This window comes from Herpailurus yagouaroundi, unplaced genomic scaffold (genome assembly GCF_014898765.1).
Source record: "Herpailurus yagouaroundi ecotype Mexico unplaced genomic scaffold, PumYag 29, whole genome shotgun sequence".
NCBI classification, from domain to species: Eukaryota; Metazoa; Chordata; class Mammalia; order Carnivora; family Felidae; genus Herpailurus; species Herpailurus yagouaroundi.
In genome coordinates, this window is record NW_024412377.1 from 39,770,357 (window position 1) to 39,787,439 (window position 17,083).

Genomic DNA, 17,083 nt, shown 5'->3' on the forward strand with positions numbered 1-17,083 from the left:
TTCTTTCTTTCTTTCTTTCTTTCTTTCTTTCTTTCTTTCTTTCTTTCAAGATTTTATTTTTAAGTTATCTCTACACCTAATGTGGGGCTTGAACTCACAACCCTGAGATCAAGAGTTGCACACTCTACCAACTAAGCCAGTCAGGCATCCCTACATTCTTAAATATATGATCAGCAGAGTTCATCTGGGCTTTTTGAACATAGATATACTACTTTGTAATTGAAGTATTAGCTCTTGCCAGATCATTAGATTTTTCTTCAAAGAATATTTTACTGCCTGGATATTCGTCAAGAAAATGTAAAGTCAAAGCATCTTTTTAAGGTATAGCATAGTGACTACAGTTCATAACACTGTATTACATATTTGAAAGTTGCTAAAAGAGTAGGTCTTGAAAGTTCTCATCACAAAAAAATTTGTAACTGTGTGTGGTGTTGGATGTTAACTAGACTCACTGTGATTATCATTTCATAATATATACAAATAGTGAATCATTATGTTGTATACCTGAAACTAATACGCTATTTATGTCAATTATATTTCAAGACAAAAATCTTTAGGTGAATATTTTTAAAAGATGGAATGTAATTATGAAAGGTCAAAGGAAAAAGTACTGGTTTCACGTCTCATTTTCTTATTGATTATATTAGTTTTGTGATTGAAATCAAATTGTATATACACCTGACAATAGACTTAGGTGTTTAGCTAAGTAATTTTCTGAAGTCAGTGCAATTTTTAATTACTTTGTTCAGGATTATCAGTCTGCAGTTTTACTGACTGGATTTGGATAAATTTTACAGTGATTGTTGTTTTTTTTTTTTAATGGTATCAGTGCCTATAAAACTATTAGTTGAATAATAACAGCCTATTTTCTTTATTAAGCTAACCACTATGAAGTTTTCTGTGTGTGTGTGTGTGCCTTTGTTTTTATGTAGCTTTTTGTGCTCTTGTGCATATATATTGTTGTGTTATATTTATGAAGTGGTAAGTCTAGATTGTATTTTACACTTTTGGTTTTTTTAGATTCTATTTGAATTTGTTTAAACAAATTAACTTTACAGACATACATTATTTTAAAAATAATACTGTATTTCAAAGTGGCACTGCTTTACTAAACTAGTACAGAATATTTTCAGTTTTTCTTTTATTAACTCATCTTTAGATATAGTAATTTATTACTAAATATTTCCTTTTTTTAACGTTTATTTATTTTGAGAAAGCATGAGGTGGGGAGAGGCAGGGAGAGAGGAAGAGAGAATCCCAAGCAGGCTCCCCAGTGTCAGCACAGAGCCTGATGTGGGGCTCGAACTCACCAACTGTGAGATCCTGAGCTGAACGGAAGTCAAGAGTTGGCCGCTTAACCAACTGAGCCACTCAGGCACCCCACTAAATCTTTATTTGATTTGTGCCTGATGTCAAAAAAATGCTCTAAAATAGGTCACAGGTAGCAAACATCTACTATAGCTATTTTGGGAAATGAATTGTTGTTTAGTTATTTTTAAAGCTTTTAAAAAAAAAATGTTTATTTTTGAGGTGGGGGGAGGGGCAAGGAGAAAGGGGGACAGAGTATCCCGATGGGCTCTGTGCTGACAGCAGAGAGCCCGGTGTGTGGTTCACATTCACAAACTGTTGGATCATGACCTGAGCTGAAGTCAGACACTTAATTGGCTGAGCCACCCAGGTGCCCCCAATTGTTTTTAATCTGAAATTTTTTTGTTTTTAATGTGAAATTTTTTTTGTAGTTGAATCCATGTCTTAGAATTGGTATGAATTCTAGGGTTAATCTAATAAAAACTTAAAACTTCTAAATGGAATTGTTGATTTAACAAGTTTAGTTTCTCAAAGTAATAATGATTGCTGGTAATTTTACTTGGAATAGATTAAAAGCTGTGTTAAGTGCTTATTATCATTTATACCTCATTTAATCTTCTTATTAGCTCTATGAGGGGATGCCTTGGTTCACTAAAGGTAGATGGTACCGACTTCTGATGATAGGAATTGTTAACAAAAATTCAACCAAGTAAATTTTAAAGATCTAATTGGGTTTATTCATGGATTGGTCAGCATGCTGTCTAGAAAGGTGCTCCAGAGAGTACAGAAAGGCAAAGGTTTTTAAAAGCAGGACAAGGAAGTTACAAACAGAAGAAAGGATGGGGCGCCTGGGTGGCTCAGTTGGTTGAGCATGCGACTTTGGCTCAGGTCATGATCTCGTAAGTTCGTGGGTTCGAGCCCCGCGTCAGGCTCTGTGCTGACAGCTCAGAGCCTGGAGCCTGCTTCAGATTCTGTGTCTCTTTCTTTCTCTGCCCCTCCCCTGCTCATACTCTGTCTCTCTCTCAAAAGTAAATAAGCATTAAAAAATTTAAAAAAAATAAACAGAAGAAAGGATTTTTTGGGGTAAGGTCACCTACCTTGGAGTGGGGAGAGGGTCTTATTAGGTTGATTATCTCATCTTCCTTTGGGGAATGGAGACAGGCCCATATTACCTCATTGGTGCTGACCAGTAAATTCCCGACTGTTTAAAACCACATTTCTGGGGGAGGCTGAAACTGCAATTAGTTGGATATTAAGCCCCAGTTTGGTGACTTGGCCCAGCATAAATGACTCCATTTTGGGCCTGTGGTGTGGGTGGCAGAATGGTGTGCTGTCAAGTCAGATAGCAGGGTCCTCCATGAAGACTCTGTGATGAGAGACTTGGTTCACTAAAAGATAAACAGTAGCAGTAGTCTGATAGCAAGAATGGTCATGTTAGACAACAGTGGCTTCTTTGAAGTGGGAGATCCTGGGCCCAAATGGTACTGAGTGTTGTTCGAAAAGTCTAGGCTGCTGAGCTTGCTAAATTGTTAAACTTTCTTAGTGGTGCCCACGTGGTTTTCCTAGCAGTCATATATTTCAAATTCTAGTCATTTCATCAAGGAAAAATAATTTCAGTCTTGCCTTTGACCAATCAAAAAAATCCTTCAATATAAATGTTGGTAGTGGTGATTTGGAATTCATGTTCATAAGTAGTCATTTCTGGAGAGCACAACTAACCATCTGAGGGTGTAGATTAAAATTAACTGGTACATATTAGATGGTACTATTAATACTGAAGATTTATTTTTTCTTCAACAGCCGGACTAGCTAACATTTACTGAGCCTTGACCAAGTACCAAGCACTTACTAAAGCTTTATATACATTGTCTCACTTAATCCTCACAGTATGCAGTGTGTAAAACTATGGTCAACATTACTTTTCAGTGTAATATTTTAAAGAGATAATGCAGTCATAGAATTCTGTGTATGTAAATTGTATGAGTCTTTCTCATCTCTGTTTCCTGTTTGCTCATTTCCCACTGCTTTCCCCACCCAACAAGAAATCACTGTTAATAATTTCCTATGCTTGGAGTTTGTGCATATTCAAGTAAATACATTTTTACTCTTTCCATTTTTCCATAAATAAAGCATACTAATAATATTTTTCATTTTGCTTTTTCAACTTTTTATAAGGTTTTATTTTTTTTAAGTAATCTTTACCCACAGCATGGGGTTTGAACCTACAACCCTGAGATCAAGAGTTGCATGCTCCACTGACTGAGCCAGCCAGGCACCCCTCAGGTTTTCAAGTTTTTATTAAAATCTTATACAAAAAAGTTAGACTACAGTGAATCCATAAACCCACCACTTAGGTTTATCATTGTTAATATTTTGCTGTTTTTTGCTCATTTTGCATTTATGTATTATATGTATAAAATTTACATATATGACTATATATGCATATGTATGTATATGAGCAAAATGGACATACACTTATATTCTTTTTTTACCTAAGCTATTTGAAAGTAAATTATATATATCACAGTACTCCATCCATATTTTAAGATAAATTACCACCAGCCAATGAAGGATTTTAAGTAGTGGAGTGGAATGATTGGTTGTAATTACTTGGTGATGTGGAAGATGCCTTTAAAGATGTTAAGACTAGAATCAGGGACACCAATTAAGTGGTTGTTTTATTGGTCAAGGTGGGAGGGAATAAGGACAGGAGTGGATTTGGTAGCACTTTATAGTGAATTGGACAGAAAAAGGAAAGTTAGCTGTTTACATTCTTTAGAGAAAATCTGGAAAAGATGTGTTTGTCAATCTTTTATAGGGTTCCCTTTTCTCTCTTGCCCCTAAATGAGCTGATAATGTTGTTAATGGGGGGAAGAAGTGAACATTTCTGTACACCCCACACTCCATGCCTGTTACTTAACAGTCTGTGTAATTCTGCCACTCATTCTGTGAGTTATTATTATCCTTATTTTTGCAGATGAGGAAATTGAAGTGCAGAGTTGTGAAGTAATTTGTTCAAGATCATATTGCTCTTAAGTGGCAGATCTGAAATTTTAACATGGGTCTGACTGATACAGAAGTTACTACATGGCTGTTTTCCCAATTGTGTCATGAAGTTAAAAAAAAAATGTTAGTGATTTTCTTCTTCTAAATGTGGTTGTAATTACTCTCAATCATGTAATCATTGACTTTAAGAAATTGCGTGCCCAAGAGTGCTAGGTCTGCTAAAGGACAGATACTTTATCTATGAATTGAAGAGTAAGCAGCACCTACCAAGTAGCTTTCTCTTTGATGGATTATTGCTAGATGATGAGTGCTAGTCTGTTCAGTTTTCATGTCTTATAATTTCAGCACATTTTCTGTGATGGAATTTTATTTTAAACAGTCAATGTGAAACAGGCATTATACAACTTAAGTTCTCATATGGCATTCCCTAGAGAAGTACTTGAAAAGAGAATTACTTATCAAGCTATATCAGTTAAGATACCAAACCCCACAATATCTGTGGCTAAAACTAACAGATTTATTTATTGTTCATGTTTCATATCCCTAGTGGGACAGCCAGAAGCTCTACTTCTCCACTGTTTGTCCTCACTGGCCACTGTTGTTTTCTCTGACAGAGGAAAAAAGGCAATTGGTTTCTCTGACAGGGGAAAAGAGATAGGCAATTATGCACTGACTTTTAAAGCTACTAAATAGTGCCACTTCCTTTTCTTTCATTGGCTGAAATAAGTCACATGCCCACACCTAACTTTAGAGATGGTGGTGAAGTGTAATCTTGCCATATGCATGGAATGAGAACTAGAATACTGGGCACAACTGTAATGGTTCACACATAAGCCTTGTGAGGAACATAGAGAATTTTGTGTGGTTGATTAGTAGAATCTTTTTTTGTTTTGTTTTGTTTGTTTGTTAAAGATAGTACCTCTGAAGTAAGAACTACTGTCATGAATTAAGGCTCTTGATGCTAAAAGGTAAATGAGGTAGGTAACCTCATTGAAAATGTCCAATAGTTACTTGACTAGAGTAGTCAGTTTGTTCATCCTGGGCTTGCTTTTCCTTGTGTTTTGTTCTTTATAATCATTGATATATTAAAGAAGATTTGCTCTAACTATTGATAACATGAAAAGTATCAATTATTATTATGAAAAACATGTGTTGAATAATGGTGCCAAAGCAATGGTCTGAAAAATCACTAGGGTGGTAATTGGTATTAGTATGTTAATAAAGTATCACTTATTTCGTGTTACATAGACGTGCACTTGACATGCATTTTTTTTTTAAAAAAATTTTAATGTTTGTTATTGAGAGACAGAGCATGAGCAGGGGAGGGGCAGAGAGAGAGGAGGAGACACAGAACCTGAAGCAGGCTCCAGACTCCCATCTGTCAGCACAGTGCCCAAGGTGGGGCTCGAACTCACCGTGAGACCATGACCTGAGCTGAAGTTGAATGCTTAACCAACTGAGCCACCCAGGCACCTCCAGACATGCATATTTTTTTGGAAAATATGCTACCTGAGGCAGTACAGATGAATAATCATATTGAAGTTCAACATCTTCAATTTGATCTTCTAAAAATTTGTGAAGAGATTGGTGTGCCTGGGTGGCTCAGTCAGTTGAACATCCAGCTCTAGGTTTCGGCTCAGATCATGATCACAGTTCATGAGTTCGAGCCCTACGTCAGACTCTGTGCTGGGGAGCCTGCTTGGAACTCTCTGCCTCTCCCTCTCTCTCTGTCCTTTCCCTGCTCTCTCTCTCTCTGTCTCTCAAAATAATAAATAAAAACTTAAATAAAAATGTGTGAAGACATTGATTACATATAGACCTACGTACATACGTGAAGAAGCTTTCTCTAGGCAAAGCTATAAATCAGTAGCTTTGACAAACTTGTATGGGTGTATTCCTCTTTATTAGTGGTGTAAACAAGGTAAACAGTTTCTTTACAAGGCGTATATTTTTAAAAATTGTAAAATTTACATAATACAAAATTTACCATTTTAACCATTTTTAAGTGTAGTTCAGTGACATAAGTAAATTCATATTGTTGTGTAACCATCACTACCATCACCTCCAGAACCTTTTTTCAACTTCTAAAACTAAAACTCTGTACCCATTAAGCAATAACTATCAATTCTCCTCTCCTCCCAGTCCCTGGCAACCACCATTCTACTTTTTGTTTTTATGAATTTCACTACTCTACGTACTTCATGTTGAGTGGAATCATACACTGTCCTTTTGTGACTGGCTTATATCACCTAGCATGTGATATAACCCTTTCTTCAGGGTTCCTCTGTGTTGTAGCATGTGTCAGAATATCCTTTCTTTTTAAGAGTATTTTGTTGTATGTATATACTAAATTATTTTTTTAATATTTACTTTATGAGAGTGAGAGTGAGCATGTGCGCAGGGGAAGGGCAGAGAAAGAGGGAGAGAGAGAATCCCAAGCAGGCTCTGTCCTGTCAGCACAGAGCCCAGTGGGGGGGCTAACCATGAGATCATGACCTGAGCTGAAATCAAGAGTTGGATACTTAAGGGGTGCCTGGGCAGCTCAGTTGGTTAAACGCCTGACTTTGGCTCAGATCATGATCTCAACGGTTTGTGGGTTTGAGCCCCACGTCAGGTTCTGTGCTGACAGCTCAGAGCCTGGAGCCTATTTCACATTCTGTGTCTTCCTTTCTCTTCGCCCCTTCCCCGCTCATTCTCTCTCTCAGTCTCTCTCTCTCTCTGTCTCTCTCTCTCTCACTCTCTCTCAAAAATAAACATTTAAAAAAGAAAAGAGTTGGACACTTAACCAACTAAGCCACCTAGGCACCCCTACACTAAATTATTTTTAATCCATTCATCCCATCTGTGGGTTTCTTCTGCCTTTTGGCTAATGTGAATAATGCTGCTCTAAACATCGATGAACAAATATCTAGTCAGATCCTGCTTTCAGTTCTTCTAAATATATATCCAGAAGTAGAATTGCTAGATCATTTGGTAATTGTATTTCTAATTTTTTTTTTTTTTATGAATTGTCATACTGTTTTCCATAGCATCTACACTATTGTACATTCCCACCAGTGGTTCCATTTTCTCCACATCCTTGCTAGCACTTGCTCCTTCCTCCCTCCCTCCCTCCCTCCCTCCCTCCCTTCCTTCCTTCCTTCCTTCCTTCCTTCCTTCCTTCCCCTTTCTAATGAGTATGATGTGTCTTTTGGTTTTGACTTGCATTTCCCTGATAATTAGTGATGTGTTGAACAGTGGTTCATATGTTTATTGGCCTTTTGTGTATCTCCCTTTGAGAAATGTCTGTTAAGTCATTTTCTCATTTAAAAAAATATTTTAAATGTTTATTTTTGAGAGAGAGAGGCAGAGAGAGACAGAGGAGCTGAAACAGGCTCTGTGCTTAAACCCACGAACTTTGAGATCACGACCTGAGCCAAACTTGATCGCTTAACCGACTAAGCCACCCAGGTGCCCCTATATTCTGGATATCCCTTGTCAGATATGTAATTTGCAAATACTTTCTCCAGCCAATTTCTTTTTCTCACTGAATTCTATTCCATTGTATGGCTCCACCACAGTTTACCAGTTGACCTATAGAAGGACATCTTGGTTACTTTCAGTTTTTGGCAATAATGAATAAAGCTGTGATAAATAATTCTTGTGCAGATTTTTGTGTAGACATATGCTTTCATTTCAATTGGGTAAATAACTCATAGCACAGTTGCTGGATTGTATGTTAAGTTTTGTAAGAAACTGCCAAACTGTGCTATAAAGTGGCTGTGCCGTTTGCATTCCCACTAGCATGAATGAGACTTCTTGTTGCTCCACATGCTTGTCAGTATTTGGGTGTTGTCAGTTTTTTGGATTTTAGCCATTCTAATAGGTGCATAGTGTCATCTCATTGTTTGAATTCAATTCCCTAATGAAATATGTTGAACAACTTTTCATATGATTATTTGCCATCTATATATCTTCTTTGGTGAGGTATCTATTCAGATCTTTTGCATACTTTAAAACTGGACCATTTTTTTTGTTGAATTTGGAGAGTTCTTTGTATGTTTAATGTTTATTTTTGACAGAAACAGAGCATGAGTGGGGGAGGGGCTGAGAGAGAGGGAGACACAATCTGAAGCAGGCTCCAGGGTTTATGCTGTCAGCACAAAGCCTGATGCGGGGCTCAAACCCACAAACTGTGAGATAATGACCTGAGCCAAAGTTGGATGCTCAATCCAATGGAGCCACCCAGGCACCCCTTTGTATGTTTTAGATTCAAATTCTTCATCAGATATGTGTTTTACAAATACTTTCTTCCAGTCTGTGCTTGTCTTTTTATTGTCTTAAAGCATCTTTTCTAGAGCAGAAGCTGTTAATTTTTAAAAAGTCCAACTCATCTATTTTTTCTTTCATGGATTTTGCTTTTAGTGCTGTATCTAAAAACTCAAAAGCAAACCAAGGTGCCTAGAGTTCTATGTTAACTTCTAGAAGCTTGATAGTTTTGCTTCTTCCATTTAGGTCTATGATCCAGTTTCAGTTAATTTTTGTGAACAGTGTAAGGTTAGTGGGTGGATAACTTTTTCTGTATGTGGATATGTTGCAGTTCCACTTAATAGAAAGATTACCTTTTTTCCATTGGATTGTCTTTGCTCCTATCTCAAAGATTGGTTGATCATATTAGAGTAGTCTATTTCTGGGCTATCTATTGGTATGTTCTATTGATCTATTTGCTTATTCTTCTGCCAGTGCCATGCTATCTTGATTAGTGATGTGTGTAATGAATCTGAAATCAGTGTTTAGTCCTCTTACTTTGTTATTCTTTTTCAGTATTATGTGGACTATTTGGGGTCTTTTGTCTTTCTTTTTAAAAAAGGATTTTTAAAAAAATGTTTATTTTTGAGAGAGAGAGAGCGTGTTTGTGCACGTGAGCACGAGTGGGGGAGGGCAGAGAGAAAGAGAGGGATACATAGAATCCAAAGCAGGCTTCAGGTTCAGAGCTGTCAGCACAGAGCCTGACATGGGCTCAAACCCACAAGTCATGAGATCATGACCTGAGCCGAAGTCAGATGCTTAACCGACTAAGTCATCCAGGTGTCCTGTGTCTTTTGTCTTTCTTTCCACATGAGTTTAGAATTCGCTTGCCAATATCCATGAAATAACTTGATGGAATTTTGATTTGTTGTGTTGGATGTGTACATCAAGTTGGGGAGAATTGATGCCTTAACAGTATTGAGTCTTCCTATCCATGAACATGGAATGTACCTTCATTTATTTAGATATGTTGTGATCTTTTATCAGTTTTCTGGTTTTATTCGTATAGATCTTATATGTATTTTGTTAGATTTACCCCTAAATATTTATTTTTTGATGCTAATGCAAATGTATTGCATTTTAAATATCAAATTCCAGTTATTCATCGCTAGTTGTATAAGAAGGCAGTTGGTTTTATGTATTAACATATCCCACAAGTTGCTATTTAATTACTTTTTAGCTCTAGGTTGTTTTTTGATAATTCTTGGGGATTTTTCTTTTTTTTTTTTTTTAATTTTTTTTTTTTCAACGTTTATTTATTTTTGGGACAGAGAGAGACAGAGCATGAACGGGGGAGGGGCAGAGAGAGAGGGAGACACAGAATCGGAAACAGGCTCCAGGCTCCGAGCCATCAGCCCAGAGCCTGACACAGGGCTCGAACTCACGGACCGCGAGATCGTGACCTGGCTGAAGTCGGACGCTTAACCGACTGTGCCACCCAGGCGCCCCGGGATTTTTCTTTATAGACAACGTTGTCCTCTGTAAACTAGGACAGTGTTATATTTTGTATCCCAATATGTATACTTACTATTTCATTTTCTTGTCTTATTGCCATTAGCTAAGACTTCCAATCCAGTGTTAAATAGGAGTAGCGAGAGGGGATATCCTGCCTTTTTCCCAGTCTTGGGAATAGTTACCTTTAAGTATGTTAGTTGTAGATTTCATGTATGTGTTCTTTATGAGTTTTGGAAGTTCCCCCTCTGTTCCTAGTTTGATGAGAGTTTGTAGTATGCATGGGTGTTGGATTTTGTCAGATGTCTTTTATGTGACAGTATGATCACATGATTTTTCTTTTTTAGCATGTTGATGTACTGGATTACATCAGTTGATTTTCAAATACCGATCCAGTCTTGCAAACCTGGAATAAATCCCATTTGGTCATGATATATAAATCTTTTTATACATTGTTGGATTCAGTGTGTGAATATTTTGTTGAGGATTTTTGCATATGTGTTCATAAGAGATCATGGTCTATAGTTTTCCTTTTTTTAATGTGTGTGTGTGTGTCTTTCCCCCTTTGTGTTGGTATTAAGATAATGGTGATCTCATAGAATAAGTTAAAACATGTTCCCTTGCTTTTGTTTTCTGGAAAAGGTTGTAGAGAAGAGCACTGTCTAGGCCTGGTGTTTGCTTTTTTTTTTTTGGAATGTCATTAATTACTGATTCAATTTCTTTAACAGCTATAGGCCTAGTCAGGTTATGTCTCCTTGTGTGAGTTTTAGTAGTTTGTGTTTTTCAAATAATTAGTTTATTTCATCTAAGTTATTACATTTTTGGGCACAGAGGTATTTATAATATTTTTTATTATCCCCTTATTTATTTTTAATTTTTTTATGTTTATTTTTTTAATTTTTTATTATTATTATTTTTTAATTTTTTTAACGTTTATTTATTTTTGAAACAGAGAGAGACAGCATGAATGGGGGAGGGGCAGAGAGAGAGGGAGACACAGAATCTGAAACAGGCTCCAGGCTCTGAGCCATCAGCACAGAGCCTGACGCGGGGCTTGAACTCACGAACCATGAGATCCTGGCCTGAGCCGAAGTCGGACACTTAACCGACTGAGCCACCCAGGCGCCCCAATGTTTATTTTTGAGACAGAGAGAGAGAGAGAGACAGACAGACACACGGAGCATGAGTGGGGGAGGAGCAGAGAGAGAGACACACACAAAATCAGAAGCAGGCCCTAGGCTCTGAGCTATCAGCACAGAGCCTGACATGGTGCTCAACCCATGAACTGTGAGATCATGACCTGAGCCGAAGTTGGACACTTAACCAACTGAGCCATCCAGGCGCCCCAACTGAGCCACCCAGGCGCCCCTATTTTTTATGGTCTCTTTAATATCTGTGGTGTCAATAGTGATGACACCTCTTTTGTTTTTGATACTGGTAACTTTTGTCTTCTCTATTTTTTCTTGGTTAGCCTGGCCAGAGACTTATCAGTTCCTCTGATCTTTTCAAAGAACAGGTTTTGGTTTTGTTGATTTTTTTTTTTAACCAACTTCCTGTTTATAATTTCATTGATTTCTGCTGTAATTTTTGTTATTTTTTCTTCTGTTTGCCTTAGTTTTATATTGCACTTTTCTAGCTCTTTTTCTTAAAAACTTGGATTATGGAATTGTGACTTTTTTGTAATGTATGTGTTCAATGTTGTAAGTTTCTAAACACCCCATTTGCTGCATCCCACAGATTTTGAAAAGCTGTATTTTCATTTTCATTTAGTTCAAAATATTTTAAAATTTCTCTGAGACTTCTTTGACCCATAATTTATTTAGAGGTGTATTATTTAATCTCCAAATAATGAGGATTTTCCAGTTTTCTGTTATTGGTTTCTAGTTTAACTCCTTTTTTGACTACTGGCATACATTGTGTGATTTCTCTTTTAAATTTGTTAAGGTGTGTTTTATGGCTCAGAATGTGGCCTATCTTGGTGAATGTTCCATGTGAGCTTAGAAGGATGTGTATGCTGCTGTTGTTGGATGAAGTATTCTGTAAATGTCAATTAAATCCATTTGATTGATGGTGCTCTTCAGTTCAACTGTATCCTTACTGATATTCTGCTGGCTGGCTCTGTCAGTTACTGTTAGAAGAGTGTTGAAGTTTCCAACTACAATAAGGAATTTGTCTGTTTCTCCTTGTAGCTCTTTGGATTTTTGCAGCATATGTTTTGATATGCTCTTAGGCATATATACTTTAAGGAATGTTAATGTCGTCTTAGAAAATTGACCCTTTCTTATGATATAATACCCCTTTTTATTCCTGATAATTTTTTTAAAGTAATCTCTACACTCCATGTGAGGCTCAACTCATGACCCTGAGATCAAGAGTCTTTACCAATTAAGTCAGCCACATGCCCCTATTCCTGATAATTTTCCTTGTTCTGAAGTCTAGTTTGTCTGAGATTAATATTGCTATTGCAGTAAGATTTGATTACTGTTAGCATGGTATGTCTTTCTCCATCTCTTCAACTTAAGAAATATATTTATTTATTTTGAGACAAAGAGAGCAGGGGAGGGGCAGAAGGTGGGAGGGGGGAGAGAGAGAATCCCAAGAAGACTCCGTCCTGTCAGCACAGAGCCTGACTCAGGGCTTGATCCCATGAACCCTTAGATCATGACCTGAGCCAAAATCAAGAGTTGGATGCTTATCCGATTGAGCCACTCAGGTGCCCCATCCATCTCTTTACTTTTAATCTGTCTGTGTCTCTGTATTTAAAATGGGTTTCCCTTAGGCAACATATAGTTGGTTCTTGGTTTTTTTCATCCACTCTGTCACATTTCCTCTTTCAGTTGGTATATTTATACCATTCCTAAAGTGTTTATTGATACAGTTAGTGTTAATATCTACCATGTATATTTTTTCTGCTTTCTTTCTCTTTTTTTGAGGGGTGGTTTTTGCCTTGTTTTCTAAGAGTCCTTTATATATTCTAGATATTAGTGTTTTATCTGCTTTGTATGTTGTATTTATTATTTCTGATATTTCCTTTATTTTAGTTCATAGTACCTTCTGTTGTTCCGAAGTTATTTTTCTTTTCATGGTTTGTAGGTACTGTGCCATATGTATTAGTTAAGAAAACTTCCATCCAGTATATTTGATTTCAGTAATTTATATCCAAAACTGTGTGTGTGTGTGTGTGTGTGTGTGTGTGTGTGTGTGTGAGAGAGAGAGAGAGAGAGAGAGAGAAAGAGAGAAAGAGAGAGAGAGGGAGGGAGGGACACGGAGACAGAATCCATTTGGAATTCTTTGGTAGATGATTTAACTATACAGGATTCAAACATTTTTCTTCCGTGAAAGGCTAGCCAGTTGTTTCAGTAATATTTATTAAATAGTCCATCCTTTAACCACTAATATGAAATTGCACTTTAATTGTATAATAGATTTACAAATCTATATTACCTGTTTTTGTACTCTGATCTGTACTGTTTATATGATACGTGTCTGTGCCTGTGCTACTACCATATTTTAATTACTGTAGCATATTAGTTGGCAAGGCATATCCTACCTTCTAGTTGTTTTTCAAAACATTCTTAGTTATTTTTGTGAATTGTTTCTTCCCAATGAGAATCATCTAATTACATAAAAATTCAGTTAGAATTATTATATTTAACTTGTAGATTAATAATTGACATCTTTATGGTGAATTTGCTTCCAATTATTTGCAAGACATTCTAAAGTACAGCAACTAAATTTCTTCCTTTAATGCATTTAAAAAAAAATTTTTTTTTTCAAAGTCTATTCATTTTTGGGACAGAGAGAGACAGAGCATGAACGGGGGAGGGGCAGAGAGAGAGGGAGACACAGAATCGGAAACAGGCTCCAGGCTCTGAGCCATCAGCCCAGAGCCCGATGCGGGGCTCGAACTCATGGACCGCGAGATCGTGACCTGGTTGAAGTCGGACGCTTAACCGACTGCGCCACCCAGGCGCCCCCCTTTAATGCATTTTAAACCAGTAGAATTTCTCTTTATTGGCCAGTATAGCTCAAGGATTTGACCTTCTTAAATGTGAACTTTTCATATATTAATTGTGTTTTGTAATATAATTACTTTTATCACTATGACATCTATGTTTCTTATTCTCTTTATTTTTACCTCATTTATATTTATTTTGATAACCTGTTGTTATAAACTTGGGTATATTTATTTCTTTTTACATTTTCTATCATGCCCTCCAGTTTTTTCATTATCATCCTCCAAAACCTTGCCCACATTCTCCTTTTACTCCTCAGTTTCATTCCAAAGTCTGTTATGTAAGCATAATTACCCTTATCCTTCTTGCACAAATCTTTCCTTCATCTGTTAGATGACTCTCAAAGGATTAGTTTGAGTTTTTGGCTTGAGTTGTATCCAGAGGCACAACTGCTATTAGTCTGTGCTCCAAGTTCCACCTGACTTAGAAGAATGGGAAAAAAGATAACTGTAAGCAGGAGAAGGAGATCATTAATTTTTGCTCACCTGACCAGCGGAACACTTTAAGATAATATTAAGTCCTGTAGGTAAAGATTGGAAATTTTGTGACAAATCTGAATTAGAATCGAGGAACTTATTTATGAGTAGATTATAAACTATTTTCACTGTTACTTCCACTGAACTTAACCAGAGCATTTGTAGTATCCTTGATTTTCCTTTCACTCCACATGTTTTCCGAGAATATTAAAATGGTCGCTTGACCCTTCATCTTTATTTTTTCCATTAACAGTTCTTGCTTGCTTCTGTCTAGTGAGTACAATATGATGACAGTTCAAGTTTTCGCTATTGATTCAAGATCTTGAAAAGCTTCAAGATCATTAACTTGAAGGTGATTGACCCAAATGCCAACATATTTGAAATCTGAGATAATTATTGTGACATAGAAAATGTGTACACATTTTTATTTTAATGTTTCAGTTAGAATTCTTAGTAACATTTTCTTTTTTTAAATTTTTTTTTTCAACGTTTATTTATTTTTGGAACAGAGAGAGACAGAGCATGAACGGGGGAGGGGCAGAGAGAGAGGGAGACACAGAATCAGAAACAGGCTCCAGTCTCCGAGCCATCAGCCCAGAGCCTGACGCGGGGCTCGAACTCACGGACCACAAGATCGTGACCTGGCTGAAGTCGGACGCTTAACCGACTGCGCCACCCAGGCGCCCCGAGTAACATTTTCTTACGATTTAATACTTCTTTATGGAACTAAACACTTTCTGATTTAATGTGAATTTGGATTAATTCAATTTCCAGTAAATTGACAATTAAAAATTGGTTTATTCAGAAGGTTAAGGATTTGCCTCCTTAATAATTTCTATAAGATTAAGAATTTAACTTTGTCTAGAAGTTGAACAGATCATTTCTGATCTTTTGAAGTTACTGGTTCAATTTTAATGTTTATAACATCATCTTCAATTATTTGTAGGGATGTTTTCATTCTCTATAGTTGGACACAAACTATCCCAATACTCAGTTGCTTAAAACAAAAACAGTCATTTGTTTTGCTCACAAATCTGCATTTTAGGCAGGGTTTGGCAGGCATGTTTGTCTGTGTTCCATGTGGTGTCTGCTAGGATTCTCAAATTGGGCTAGAGGATCATTCACATAGCTGGCAAAGTGACATTGATTATTGATTGATTTTTCCTGACGTGGATCTCTCTGTGGGCACCTTGGACTTCCTTACAACATGATGGGTGGGTTCCAAGAGTGAATATCCCAAGAAGCCATGTTGTAAGAGACAGGAAATGAAAACTACTAGTTTTTTAAGGCCTGGGTCTGGAAACACACATATTTTCACTTCTGTATTATATTGATCAAGCAGTCACAGGGTTCAGATTCTAGGAATAGGGAACCTGCAGCTCTTGGTGGGAGAGAGGAGAGTCAAAGAAATTTGGAGTCGTGTTGTCTTTTGTTCGTTCGTTCATTCGTTCGTTCATTTATTTATTTTGAGAGAGAGCTTGTATGTGCACACACGAGCTGGGAAGAGACAGAGGGGGAGAGAGAGAAAATCCCAGGGAGGCTCTGTGCTAACCAACTGGGGCTCTATCCCAAGAGCCATGAGAGCATGACTTTAGCCAAAATCAAGTGTCTGATGCTTAACCCACTGAGCCACCCAGGCACCTCATGGAGCCATGTTTTCAAAGTGCTACAAGGGTTATGGGAATTTTACTATTCTTAGTTGATAAAGTTAATTTGTTTCAAAGGGAGAATAGTGTTAGTACTTTGAATCAGTAATGTTTATTCTTATTTAGATATTTTCCAATGCAACTGGTTTCTTTTTATCTTTTCACCATTAAGGCTTGTTGAAGAGTATATTTTAAAGTAATAAAAACAGTATTTGCAAGATCTATGTGAGGAAAATTACAAAACTCCAACCAAAGAAATCAAAGATCCTAGTAAATATATATGGACAGGAAGACTCAATAATGTTAAGATGCCAGTTCTTCCCAACTTAATTGGTGGATTCAGCACAATCCCGGTCAAAACCTCAGCAAGCTGTATTGTGAATGTCAAGAAACTGATTCTAAGCTTATATAGAAAGACAAAAGACCTCAAATATTCAGTGTAATAGTGAAGAAGAATAACAAAGTTATAGGTCTGATCCTGACTTTAGTGATCAAGACAGTGTGGAACTGGTGAAGAATAGACCAATAAATCAATGGATAGAATTGATAACACAAATTTCAACATTTCAACACAAATAGATTACTGATCTTTGAGATAGGAGCAAAGACAATCCAAAGGAAAAAATAATCTTTTTATTAAGTGGAACTGCAACATGTCCACGTAATCTACCCACTGACCTTACACCATTCACAAAAATTAACTCAAATGGATCATAGACCTACATGGAAGAAGCATAACTATCAAGCTTCTAGAAGATAACATAAAACTCTAGGTACCTTGGTTTGCTTTTGAGTTTTTAAATACAGCACTAAAAGCAAAATCCATGAAAGAAAAAATAGATGAGCTGGACTTTATTAAAATTAATGATCATGACTTGAGCTGAAATCAAGG

The 17,083-nt window shown here is 36.7% G+C and overlaps 1 protein-coding gene and 1 non-coding gene across 3 annotated transcripts in view; both read left to right on the forward strand.

Annotated features, from left to right (window-relative positions):
• NDUFS4 (NADH:ubiquinone oxidoreductase subunit S4) overlaps positions 1-17,083 on the forward strand; it is a 114,491-nt gene that overhangs the window by 21,571 nt on the left and 75,837 nt on the right. The window lies entirely within an intron of this gene.
• TRNAQ-UUG (transfer RNA glutamine (anticodon UUG)) lies at positions 2,155-2,240 on the forward strand. Its single transcript is given in 2 exon segments — positions 2,155-2,191; positions 2,205-2,240. It is a non-coding gene; the product is annotated as a tRNA-Gln (tRNA).